General features: G+C 46.9%; 1 protein-coding gene and 1 long non-coding RNA gene across 9 annotated transcripts in view; one reads left to right on the top strand and one right to left on the bottom strand.

Moving 5' to 3' along the window:
* Window positions 1-6,279, bottom strand: part of TRERF1 (transcriptional regulating factor 1) — a 101,739-nt gene extending 95,460 nt beyond the window's left edge. The window contains exon 1 of one of the 7 annotated variants that reach the window (XM_050709376.1): window positions 5,913-6,279. The gene's annotated coding sequence lies outside the window, so the exon portion shown is untranslated. Of the gene's footprint in view, window positions 1-5,535; window positions 5,762-5,912 lie in introns of those variants that run through there. The other 6 variants (XM_035555959.2, XM_035555968.2, XM_050709380.1 and 3 more) reach the window with 6 other exon arrangements.
* A 3,492-nt stretch (window positions 6,280-9,771) lies between these two features.
* LOC118252570 (uncharacterized) lies at window positions 9,772-12,947 on the top strand. 2 transcript variants are annotated; one of them, XR_004780190.2, is made up of 3 exons: window positions 9,772-9,945; window positions 11,006-11,133; window positions 11,512-12,947. It is a non-coding gene; the product is annotated as an uncharacterized LOC118252570 (long non-coding RNA). The 2 variants fall into 2 exon arrangements; XR_004780193.2 differs by lacking the exon at window positions 9,772-9,945 and adding an exon at window positions 10,014-10,088.
* Window positions 12,948-13,296: the final 349 nt, after the last annotated feature.

Genomic DNA, 13,296 nt, shown 5'->3' with positions numbered 1-13,296 from the left:
GTAAGATTAAGAGAGAGAGAGAGAAAAAAAAAAAGGGTTTGTTAATATAGCTGTAATTGGCATAACCCTCCAAATGTAAATAGAGATCCTTCCAAGAAAAGGCATTTCTAGTTTTGATTTGGCATGTGAAACATAACAATACTGGGAAAAATACTCTTCTGCTAATACAACTGGAGCTCAGACAGGACTCTTACCCACACAGAACTGTTGCAAAACCCCTCGATCCCCTAACGTGCACTATTTTACCAGTAGAATTTTTGGTTTAAAGGGGAGAATGTATTTCAAGCCATTGCTAAACCCATTAGCATTAGAGGTTTTTTTTCTTTTAAATACAAAAACTAGAACACGGACTTCCCTCCTATCTTTCCCCACACCCCCCAAACACCCATACACTAAAAATATATAAATAAAGGAAATGAAACTTCCCCATCAATGAAAATAGCGGGGGGGGGGGGGGAAGGAGTGGAGAACAAAGACAAAAATGGGTCTGTACAGCACCTTTTTATTGCCAACTAAGAATCAAACAACTTTAAGACAGAGGAGTTTTCAGCCATTACCAAATTTTAAATTGAATAGTCACTTACTTCACAGGGTTTGTTTTTCACAGCCCTATGCTGAAGGAATTATTTAGGATTTAATATTCAAAGAGAAAGTACCTGGTGTAAGTTCTGCATCTCAGATGGACCCTGTCATCCTTGAAGAAGCCTGAAAGCCTTGAGACAGGGCAAACAAAAATCTCCCACCTTTTAAAACAGAGCTGCTGATAATTCAACACTTAACCCATGCCTGTTTTGCTGGAGCAACCCTTCCCCAATCCATATTTTTGCAGCCTTAACACTTCAGGATTTGCTGGAGGTTTTAGTACCCGAGTCAAAGCTTTTCCTCATTACAGAACACAAGATTTTTGATAAACAACAACAAAACAAATACCAAAAAAGAGCATCTACAACAATCTTCCTTTGCTATAAATGCAATGAAGTCTAAACATGAAGAGAGAGAGGAGGAAAAAAAAAGAAAAAGAAAAAAAGGCAAAACAAAACCTTGCAGCACAGCACTTCAAGGACATATCACAATGCAGTCTCTATCAAAAATCTTACAATGAGCACTTGACAAGAGGAGGGAGGGGAAAGGCAGCAACCATTTTCTTGCTGGACTAAAAAGACTTGAGAAAATTTGTGATAAGGCCCAGGACGGCTGATTTATAAAGGCCTCAATGGTAGCTTAGGAAAGCTCGGCATTTGTGTCCATGTTCCTGGAAAGTAAGCTGACCAGCCGAGGGAAAGCTGAATATCAGTGAACTGGATAAAATCCTAACAAATTTTGAACTGTAAACTGGAGAAAGACAAGCCAAAAAGAAAGAATCAGCTACCTTTCGAGCCTACCTCATATCAGCATTTTGGGTCTTTCCAGAGCAAATCATCAGTGACCTACGAAAACTTAGGTGGGCTGTTTGTGTGAGACGCGTTACCCTTTGTTACGGAGTAAGCTAAAACCACAAGACTTGTTTCACTCAGAACCTCAAAATACACCCAACACTACAGAACTTGTCCAAAATGTTGCAGCAGCCCCACTGTAATACGTAGAGCCTAATCTCTAAAAGATACCCTATTACAGGGTAACGGGGCATCCATTAAGAGCATGCTGTGGGCCTCCCAAGCCGTTATCCCCCTGAGAAGAAAGTAAGACGAACTACGCGCCTGCCTTCTGCTTTCGGAGGCAGCGGGTTGTAGCCTGAGCACATTTTCCAGCTTTTCCCCACACAAATCAATGTCCTCCTTCTCTCAGCAGAACTCTCTGAAACAGAGGGCTAGAGAAAAGCCGGGAAATGTCACAGGACTTGGGTCGATTCTTCTGATCGATGCGAGGTGCGTGCGCTCTAAGGGTGAGCCGATAGCCAGAAGCCTGGCGGACCTGGCCCAGTGATGCTCCAAGCCCCTTCCTTCCAGCAGGCCCACATCACCACACAGCCAAGCTGGGAAGGCAGAAAATTAACACCTATCCTAATTACTCTTCCCTGCAGAAGCCAACATCCAGCACGAAGCAGTGCTGACAGGACACGCTGCGCTGCCCGTGGTGCCATCCCGGCCAGGCTCGACCATGCACCTCAAGGCCTAAGGGGCAACGTCTCCCCAAAATCTGCAAGGCAGCTTCACTCCTGAGCGTGTCCTGCTCAAAAGCGAGTGGATCTCTTCAATCTGCCTGGTTTCAAGCAAAGAGTTAACACAAATTAAAAAAAAACGACACAACTTTGGCCACCGTTCTTTGAGCCATGCTCAGACACACTCTTTGAAGGAAGAGCCGCCTTTCTTAAAATATATTTGAACGTGCTATTTTTGTCTTTATCTTAGAAGGCCCGATTTCCCCTCACAGCCCTGCTATTGATGACAATAATAGGTTTCTCAGCACCGGACAAGTTATGAAGAGGTTTTAAACCTTCACAAGCAGCAAAACTCGCTGCCTCCATTTTTGTTTTAGTTTCAAACCCAGCCCCCCCTCCTACGAACGCTGACACACACGGCAATGGTCCTTCTTCTCAGCAGCTCCATGGAAGCCAGTGCCACCACCGGTGCTGCTCGATGTACGTAAACACGCGAGGGCTTGGAAGCTACCCCGGGCAGAATTAACCTGTGTGCTCGGAGGTGCTCTTGTCTGCACTGCACAGGTGGACGAGAGGCAAAAGGGTCCCTCTGATTTCAAAAGGAAAAACAGACTAATCATGATTCCTCGTTGGAAGCCAAGAAGCCTCAAAAAAAGCCTAAGGGGGGAAGTAAGTTCTTGCCCCTTCAACAATTACTTTACATCTACCAAACACAGCTTGCCCTTTTTTTTTTTTTTTAAAAAGTATTTCTAAGGAAGTTGAAATGAAACTGCCTTATCTCACAAGTTGCTATGACACATCATAAAGAGACGCAGCCTTCCAACACCAGAATCTCACAATGACGCTACAGACCCGGGGGCCTCTCTTTACGTTAGTACTGTCCCGTTACAGAACTGGGAAAGGGAGAGGAACACCTTCTCCAACGCTTTGCCAAGCAAGTTTCTAAGTGACATATTCCCCACTAGATTGGAACAAACAAAAAATTACACTGAGTTTAAAATATTCACAGCAGAATATTATCTCACATTGCTTCAGGAAACTTGCAGTACATTATGTGACTGTTTTCCTTATACTCTTCTCACACTCCCTACCAGATGCCAAGTTACAATCTCAGTTTATAATGACAAACCTCAACACATCACTGGAAAAATTAAAATGGCCTGAAGAAGTACAAGCAATGGAGCTCCTGAGCCTCAAGCCTAGGAATTCCCTTTTCCTACCCAGCACTGCTGAGCGCTACCCAAAAGTGAAGCAACCTGAAACAAGGACTCACTTTCCAGTCTTAAACACAAACCAGAGGCACGTGATCAGCGGCAACACAGAGGTCGAGAGCATTAAGTGGATAAGACATGGAGCCTTTTTCAGCCTCTCCAAATGCAACGTGAGTCAGTGTTAGATAGGGAGGTTAGTCATGCTGTGGTTTATTTACGCTAACCCTGGCCAAGGCAGGATCCCTACCTGGCCGCCCCTGGGCCCCAACCCTCCCCGCGGGTGCCCTGGGCAGGACACGCATCGATGGTAGGGTGATTAAGTGCTGCCCTTATCATTTCGCCAAGAGGCCGATCCTGCACTCTTCGCTCGGGCCAGCTTCCACAGTGAAGTGCATCAGAGTTTTCTTCCATTAAAGTTGCATTACTCTTATTTGGGCTTTTCAAGACACACTGATTTGACTGCCACCCCGACAGCGCTGCCCAGCTCCCTTGCTGGAGTCTCCCAACTTCAGAAACTCTAGCTGCTTATCAACTGTAGTGGAAAATATCATAAAGGCATTTATTTGTGACAAAATTTTCACATACAGCATATACCAGCGTTTACTTTTTCTGAAGCACATGAGACTATCAGCTATAGAAGAAAAACGCACATGACATGTTTTCTTCATATGAAAAAATCACTTATCAAAGCTCTAAATAAACAAGGTCTATTTGGCATTACTTTATTAATTACAAAGCCACACAGCTAAACTTCCACGCCATCTAGGCCTCCATGGAGCACTGATGAAGTAGCACCCTGGATGTTAAATATGCGCCTGGGATAAGCCTCAGAAAAAAAGGTAACATACCACAGAACTTCATGCCACGTCACTCCAGCAGGTATCAAAGTGAAATGGTTATTTCTAGATAAATATGTCTTATTAAGGAAACGGCTCCATTCTGAGCCGATGTAACATCCCAACGGACCACAAAGCAGATAAGCAATCACGGCGAACGGCAGCCTGTATAGCGTGCAGGAGCGGCTCATGCACACACTGGTATCACAAGAGCAGGTCAGTATCACAAGTGCGGGTTCTGCTATCGCGACGATGCCTCCGCAGACCGAGGGGAAGAGGCAGGTCCCAGCAGGGCGCCCCACGGGATGCTCGCAGGAGCAGCGGCATCGCCCTGCGGAGCAGCCCGGGAGGCAAGGCCCAAGCTGGAGCAGTGAACTCCCCTCACTGCAGCAGATACAGCAAAATTATAGCCAGTCGAAGATATAAAACTTTACCCCCAGTGATTACCTGCTCACCACGTTAATCACGCAGTTAAGTACTTTGCAACGTTTTCCATAAATAGTTTAGTTATGGGTCATCATATCTACTTTGCTGCTTTTAGATTAGTCTGTAAAAATCTACGGACGTCACCGGCGGCTGCAGGAATTATGGTCGGCGTGGCCGCGCTGGGACAGCAGCAAGAAGTCAGATTTTACCGGACTGCCTGTGCCAGCACCGCTAAGTTTCACACCCTGAATATTCAGGGCTGGGCTGGTAGGCATGAAAACCGATCTGAGAAGTCAGCAGAAGGATGAGTAGGCATTATCCATTTATTAACTGGTTAACTGCCAATTAATTTCCCTTGCAAATCATCTCTCTGGTATTTAAACATCTGGCTAGCATTTTTTCTTCGTTACCCCCTCCCAGAATTAGGACAGAAGAGGAAAATCACACGCTTCTGCGCCCCTCCAGCCACCACCTCGCTGCCTGCCCCTCTCCTGGACGGGGACAGCGGGCAGAAACCCCGTCCCCACAGCGTCCCCACAGCCTCGCACCCCGCAGCCTCGCTCGGGAGGAGGAAGAAGAAGAGGAGGAGGAGGGGGCTGCGGCGAGCGCCACGCAGGGGCAAGGGGGGGGGGGGGGGCACGGCCACGCGTGGGGCTGCCACTGGAGGGCCGTGGCCCCCAAACCCGATGCTGTGACACCCCCAGGGGGGTCCCCCCAGCCGTGCTGCACCCCCCCGGGGCGAAGCCCCCGGCCCCACGGCGGGCAGGTGGGGGCCGCGCCCCGCCGCCCCCCGCGGGAGGAGGAAGAGGAGGGGGAGGAGGAGGAGGAGGCAGGCAGGGCCTCGCCTCCCGGGCGCTGCGGCCCGAGAAGTCAGCTGCAAACTTTTTTTTTTTTTTTTTTTTTTTTTTTTTGCAACAGAAGCCCCAGCTCATGCAAAAATGAAACTTGCCAAGCGTTCCCCTACCTGGCGTGAAGTCTGCAACAAGTGCACGCGGGGCCGGCTGCGGGGCTCGGGTTTCTCTCTCTCTTTTTTTTTTTTTTTTTTTAATATTTTTTTTGGTTTAAATCCCCTCCCTTTTGCTCTTTTATCATTGCATTATTTTGGCGGCGCCGAGGGAGGAACCGCGCTATGAATTTCCCCCCAGCGCGCTGCCTGGGTCCTACTTTCTCGCGGCGCTCGGCCCCCAAACAAATATCGCTCCGCCAGGAAACGCAACTCCCGGCCCGGCACGGCTCGGCACGGCCCGGCACGGCTCGGCCCCGCTGCCCACCACATGGCTGGGACGGGCCCCCCCCCTCGCCCTCCCCCCCCCCACCCCGGCCCGGGGCAGCGCCGCTTACCTCGGGCACGGCCTCGCTGTGCGCCGCCCGCGGGGCTCTCTCCTCCTTTTTTTTAATTTTTTTTTTAATTATTTTTTTTTCCTTTGCCCCCCCCCCCCCCCCTTCTTCCCTCTCTCCGCGATGCGCCAAAATCCCCGCTGTCAGCAAAATCGCTGTCAAATTCTTTTCGAGGAGAGGAGGGAGGCTTAAAAAAAAAAAAAAAAGCAGAAGCAGAAGGGGGAGGAGGCTGCTGGGAGGCGACGGGATCCCTCCGCCGCCGCCACAGCCACAGCCGCCCGGCCCCGGCCCCGGCCCCGGCCCCGGTACGAAGCAGGAAGTCACGGCGCTGCTGCCGCTGCTGCCGGCGGCGGCCGCCCGGCCCCGCGGCGGGGCGAGGGGCGCCCGCCGCCCCGGGCCCGCTCCGCGCCGCCCGCCCGCTCCGCCAAGCCCCCCCCCCCCCCCCGGCCCCTCCTCTCAGCGCAGGTGCCGCCGCCGCCGCCCTGTCAGCGGCTGCCGGAGCGGGGGGACCCCCGGCGAGGCGCCCCCAAAGCCCCCTCAGGGCTCCGGGCGAGCCGCCCCCAGACCCCGTCGTGGTGCTGCGGGGTTAAGCGTGGAGTTGGTGCCGCCGCGCAGCCAGCCCCCTGCAACTCGGTCCCTCTAATTTATTCATTTATTTATTTCTTTAGCCACGAGTTGTCTGAAAGCGGCCCTTCTTCCCCCAGTTTAATCCCGCGGAGACGTCCCTGCCTCCCGTTCGCGTCGCGCTGCGCCAAAACGCCGCCCGCGTGGAGCCCGGGGCGCGGGGATGCGGGGCGCTGCGGGATGGAGCTCGGGGGCGACGGCACAGCAGCACAGCTGGAGAGGGAAACTGAAAGGCGGGTGGGATAGGGCCTGCTTCTGCCTTCACGGAGCGGGAAGGGGAGAAAAAAGAAAAGACAAAACTCTCATGGGTTATACCAGGAACAGAAATAGGTCTTTGGTGTTAGCGTTCCTGATTCAGCCCTACGTGATAATGGTTACCAGCACCCTCATTTTCTTTTTATGGTCATCCTGGTTTCCTGGTTGCATGGCGCTTCCATTGGGCCACCGTTCTTAATAATTTAACCTTTTATGAGATTGTTTTGATTTACAGTGTAGATTAGAGCAAGAGTGAAAAAGCATGATATCACCCTCTGGCTGTTAAACTCCTTTGTACTATATGCAAAGGTCTCAGTTGTTTAAAATGTCGAGAGAGAAATGTCTTTTTTTTTTTTTTTTTCGCCCCAGCCAGCTAGTCATTTTCTAATTTTATTTCTCCTTAAGTGAAAAATACCATTCAGATACTGTAACTTCTCCGTGCTGAGCTATGCAAAATCTATGCTGAGTTCTGGACTCAATGGTTAGCTTGTTTGCTTGCTGGAGTCCTAAGTCATATAAACTGTGTTGAAAATAGAATTAAAACCACAACTCAACATGTGCCTTGCCTCTGTTTGTTTTCTGTGTCTAGTCTGAAGCCCAGAATAGCCCGTATTGCTTGTGATTTCCAAAATGACTTTGGAAAATAAGCAAAGTAATGTAACACTATAGGTTTGTCGCAGCATCTTGACTTGTTCAGCCGACCCATGCAAACAAACCTGTACTGAGTTGGCCAGGTGCTACCGCATTTACCTAAAGCGTGCAGGTTTGCGTTGCAGATCTCCAAGTAGAAGCAAACACATAGTATAACTTAAATTGGAATAAAGAGTCATTATCGGGCAGCCTTCTGACATGCCGTAAGCTCGACCCTATTACTCTGCCATAACAAGCAAATCCATAAAACTTCTGAATGCAGTAAAGTAGTTTATTAGCTTTGGACAATATTTCAAGAAAAGGTGTGGGCCGGCTCTAGCCAGACCCCATTCTTTGTACTCATACTGCAATTTATGAATTGTTCTCCATCAAAAGCACAAAGCCGTAATTGATGCTCGCAGTTTTCCTGATCCGTCTTCTAATCTTTGAGGATGTGAGGATTGAGCTTCTTGGTTTTGAGTAACAAAATATTCATATTTTCAGTATTGAACCTCAGGATAATTCTATGGGCTTGCCATGATTTTGTTTAACAATATTTTGGCCGTGGTTACTGGCAAGTACGTGAGGGCTGCATGCCCCAGGCTGGCTGAGCGCCCGCTGCCAGCTCGCCGCCATCCCAAGAGGGAGAGCTCGCTCCCTCGTCCCTGCCCGCTGCCTTGGCAGGCTGGTTCACCTCTCCAAAGCAGAAGAGTGTGCCCTCTCCTTCTGGGCTGATGTCCTGCGGTTTTAGCAGTTATCTCTGCACGAGGACAGCTGGGTGCTGGAGCTGCAGGGACGCCTGGCCAGGAGTGGGACAGGGAGGGACTGGGGGCAGCCGCTTGCCCCAGCAGCAGCGAGCTGTCAGGGCGGCTCAGCTGCCTCTTGAAACCTCCCACCACTTACAAACAACAGAAAAGCAGCAAATGTCTTCTGGTAACTGCTATCGCTCTGTCAGATTTTTGTCAGAGATTAATGAATTTTATTTTTTTCTAAGTAGGGCTGTTTTAGGAATGAAAGAAGTACAGAAGTTGGGAAGTGACAGAGGTCTCCGATCATCCTTCTGGCTAATTCCTTTCCGATAGAGGGTTGCTGCGTCATTATCTTCCCAAATGCCTTAAGTTTTCTTAGTAGGCTTTGTCTTGAATTTGTGGGCTTTTTTTGCAAAAAAAAAAGACAACACTAAAGAAAAGCATGGTTGTGGTAGAAGGCAACCTACCGTTGTTCAACAGCTGGAGTGGTTAAAACAAATCCCTTAAGACTCCTCAATGAATCACATGTATGCAAGCGTCTCGCTGGTCAGAGTCACAGCAGCCAAAACGCGGGTGTCTGTCCAGTTTCTCAATTTTGCATGCCTCTTCCCAGACTGAATTTTGAATCGTGGACGTTAGCTTAAATAACGAATAAATAAACCGGGCCTTAATTGCCAAGTGGGTTGAACGAAATTCATGGCGGGGTTAGTTTTGTTTTAATAAGGAACCTGTGTTCCGTACAGAGTCCTGATACAGGATTTAAGATTAAAAGCAAATTTGGTCTCAGAATCTGACATCCTACATCATGTGGGCTGTGGTGTTTCTAATTGAGATTATAACTTGCTTAGTTAAAGTTTATCTTCCTGAAAAAGAGTCAATGTGGGGATTTCAAGAAATAGCGCGTATGCCCCCTGCTACCCCCTGTTTTGATGTAATTATCAATCGCCTCGTGGTTAAATGTTTGAACCTGATTTTTCATTTTAACTTGTCAGTTTTCCAGCATGACATTGCTGTTTTTTTCTCTTCTGAGTCAGTTTGGTACTGTCTGAATGGATTTAGTCAGTCATTTACCTTTGTCTCTTCCCTCTTATAAACGAGAAACACCGGGGCCTTACAGGAGTGACACTAATAGGGTAAGAAAAGTTTAAAAAGCTGAACGTGTGTTTTCTGCGATCGTGTTCCCTGTGCATCATAAGGGAAGTAGCCACAGCATCCCATATACCTAAATACAGAAAAACAAATGACAATCTGTGATGTTTTTTCTCAGAAATCAGCAAGTATATCTATCATTCTAGTTATCCCAGTGTTCAAGAAGCTCTCTCTGCTTTCTCAGACCTTCAGGTAATGTTTGCAACCCCTGCCTTGCCTCCATCATCTTCCTTGCCTTCGTGGGTGTCAAAGCGCAGTCTTCCTCACTCGTGCCTCCTCTCTCCAGGAAGCGAAAGGCATTGAGAGCTTCCAGGATAAAGCAGCTCTGACTCTTTGGTGTCACTTCTTACCACTTCCATTGCAAGTTAGGAAAAAAAGGTCAAGTTTGTAATGGAGCTGAGTAGTTTGTAGTAGAAACGCAGCGGGGCTCTGAATCTCTGAGCTCTACCACGTGTCCTGCAGCCTGGGTAAAGGAGCAGGCTGCGTGGGACAAGCAGTCATCCCAGCGTGGCTGCTGTGAGCTGCCTGTTGTACAGTGGAGCTGTTGCTCTGATCCCAGCCGCCTGGTGAAGTTGCAGGTTTCACCAGCAGCCTCGTGTCTGATCTCAGAGCGTAAAAACAGACTGGAGGTAAGACTTTTTTTCCCCTTCACTTTCAGCCAGATCGGTTTGCTGATTGCGCAGCGGAATGAACCGAGCAGAAATTGTGTCCAGGAGGGAAGAGTCTGAAAGCATGTGGCTGTCATTTAAATTGCTCATGGAAGCCCTGCCCGGTGGGTCTCTTTCCGTGACAGCTGAAACCAAATTAAATCGCGACAGCTAAGGTCCTGCTGTCCCCGCCACGAGTCGCTGCCCCCAGCTGTGGGGTTTTCTCTCCTGTTTGCACCAACACCAAAGCTTCGTGCTTCCCCACAGGGAGCCAGATCGCTGCCCAGCACCGACAGAAAGCCCATGCAATTTTCCCCTGAATTGCTTCACTGAATCAGCTGGACGAGTAGCAAGGAAGTCTGTGCACCCCAAAGTGGGATTTGCAGCAGCATTGGTTTAAACTGCCTTTAATTGTTGTGAAGCCATAGCTTCTGCCTCATCCAGCAGATAAGATGCTCAGTAACAATGTCAGTGCAGGAAGCAAGCTACCACTTCAGGAGGGGGAAAAGGAAAAAAGGAAAAAGAGACGATGGGAGGAAAAGAGAACCCCCCAGATCTGTGACTGCAGCCCCCTTTGCATGCACTGCGGTCAGCTCTGTAAGTCCACAAGCGACAGTTTTCTTTTGACTAGCACTTTGTGGACTTTTTCATATAGTTTAGAGCAGTTTGTACATGAGGACATCACTTAACTGCTTCCCCCAGGAAGGCCTGAGGGAGCTTTGGTCCGGCTCTGGGTGAACTAAGTCACTACAGGATGGGGACACGTAGCAGCTTTCTGTGGGACCCAGGCCTTAGCCTTCCTGCCTCTCAGTTCAGTCGTGTGCAGGGATAAGCTGAAAAGAAAAAAAAAAGTAAAGCCTGAAAGAATGCTTTAGGGATGTTTTGGTAAAGAAGTTGCAGATATGCAAATCAGAAATAGTGCCGAGTCAGAGATTTTTTTTCAATGACTTTATTACTGTTTTGCAAGCGCGTGAGAGCTGTAGGGAGGAACATGAGCTAGAGATGTTGGGAGTTTTAAAGGGGACATTCTTGTTTTGTTCAGTTTGTGTCGGTTCCCATTTCTCTTGGAAGAGCTGCCTCTACGGACATCCTGTCAGGAGTAATGTGTGGGCATGTATGTGCGTGCGCGCAAGATGCAGTGACATGGACCATCTTGCAGATCATGTCTCAGTGAGTAATGTTCAAATTTGTGTGGGTTTTTCACATGCTGAAAAAAAAAAAAGAGATGTTTTATTTTATAAAATATACAATCATATGTATTTATAAATTTACAAATGTATATAATATATACATATATAAATTATGTAAGTTTATAAATTATGAATGTATAAACATCTAAAAATCATTTGTCTTCATAAAAATAACACAACTGAAAATCTCATCTTTTTTTTTTTTTTTTTTTTTAAATAATTTCCAGGTTTTAAGTTGATGGTGTGGTTTGAACTACTCTAAACTTTAAATCTGCTCACGCTATTACAGGTTTTTGTATAAGTAGATCTGATAAGGTCTTACAATCGGGGACCCAATAATGCTCTCCTCATTTTACAGATGGATAACCTGGGGAACAGAAATAGTCCAACATCATCCTGGAAACTAGCAGCAGTGGTACAATAAGAAACAAAGTCGTCTAAGTTTTCCCTGTGGTTATATGTCCAGTTTGAAGTGCATTGAGCTTTGCCCGATGTGCAAGCAGTAATAAGCGTTATCCTCCTGTCTTTGCATGCACTCTTGGTGGTAAGAGTTGAAAACTGCTGCATGAAGAAACATCTTCTAAATGCCATTCTGCCGTTCTGCTGGGAAGAAATACACAGTCCCGTACGCAAAGATTCAATTCACTTACAGATGGAACCTACCATTACAGAGAGGCACCGTCAACTCAAAATCCAATGAAATGCACGGACAGATTTAAAGTTGAGTCTCCTACAACTTCTGTTGAGTGTCCCCAGCAGTCCTCGTGAATTGTGTTTGCTTGGCTTTAAATTCCTGTCACGTGGTAAAATTGACATAAACAAAAAGAGGCTTGAGTATGGCTTATTACGCAGAGCTGTGCTAATTTACAAGGTGTTTGTTGAATGAGAGATATCATACCTTCTGAGTATGGGAAGGAAAAGTGAACTGGTTATATGCAAAAAAAAATATCTAAAGATAGACGGTAAACAGTTATGGAAAAGATGGGTGATGGGAGTAGAGTGAAGCCTGGGATCTTACCTTCAAATTTCAGTTAATCTAGGTCATTTTCTGTAACAGAAGGATAATATCTAAATACAGATATGATTAAGTCAGTGTGGTTCCCTACCACAATGCGTACCACGTCCAAGTCTACATCGACAGCAAAGAACGAGATTAAAGGTTTCCAGTATATGTGGTGAATTTCAGTCCAGGCACAACAGTATTATTTTTTCAGGATTTTTTCCTCATAAGTTGATACAACATTGTAAATAGCACACTACGTATTGTTTGGAAAGAGCTCAGGAGGCCATCTGATCAGAACTGTCACAGTAATTTTATCACCCTTCTTTCAGCATTTTCTCAGTTTTCTCTTCTATATTCCTCAGCACAGAAGCATGTTATTTTGCTGATTTTATACAGATTTGAATGTACTCTACGTCGGCCTTGTTAAGCGAGTTTAAAAGAAAAGAACCATTCACATGTTCTTCTCTGGACTTTCCCATTTAGAACTGTAACCTGAATTTTTATACAAGTCTGCTATAGTCATGTTTACTGGTCGCCTCTAGGTCTTGATGCTTCTTGCTTATTTGTTTCTTACATAGGTGGCTGGGAGCAGATATCGCCTTTAAAATGTAAGGATACAGCTGTCATGGTTTTAAAAAAGTACTGTTAACTAACATGCCTGCGCTAATATTGTATATCCAGTATATATACAATATATGTGTTTATAGATAGTGATGTAAGGCGCTATACATCAAATTGAAATAAGCAGCATTGGTTCACATATTTTTATGGTGATGGAAATGCACTTACAGTAAATGCCAAGCACATTTACGTTTCTGTGTCGGTGTTTCTGTGTGGTTGCCCCAAAACACTTGAGGAGCCGAGTCCTGCACTGAAAAACAGAAAGCCGAAAATGCGATGGAGTTACTGTATAGCGACAGGGAGACTGGGAACTTCGAGAGACCCTTATAAAGCAGGTTAACAACATGTAATAGAGGAAAACCAATTTGCTCTATAGCCATGGAATTTTTGCCAGCAGCAGCTGAAGGGCAGCAGATGACAATTAAATCTAGGAATAAGTAAATATGTGGAGCCTTACAGTATGTTTTCTGGTGGACAAATTTTGCTTCTAAAGACTAGGAAACTGCCTCAATCCCAATC

The sequence above is a fragment of the Cygnus atratus genome, chromosome 3, assembly GCF_013377495.2.
Source record: "Cygnus atratus isolate AKBS03 ecotype Queensland, Australia chromosome 3, CAtr_DNAZoo_HiC_assembly, whole genome shotgun sequence".
Lineage (NCBI taxonomy): Eukaryota > Metazoa > Chordata > Aves > Anseriformes > Anatidae > Cygnus > Cygnus atratus.
This window is presented reverse-complemented; position numbering and strand designations above follow the sequence as displayed.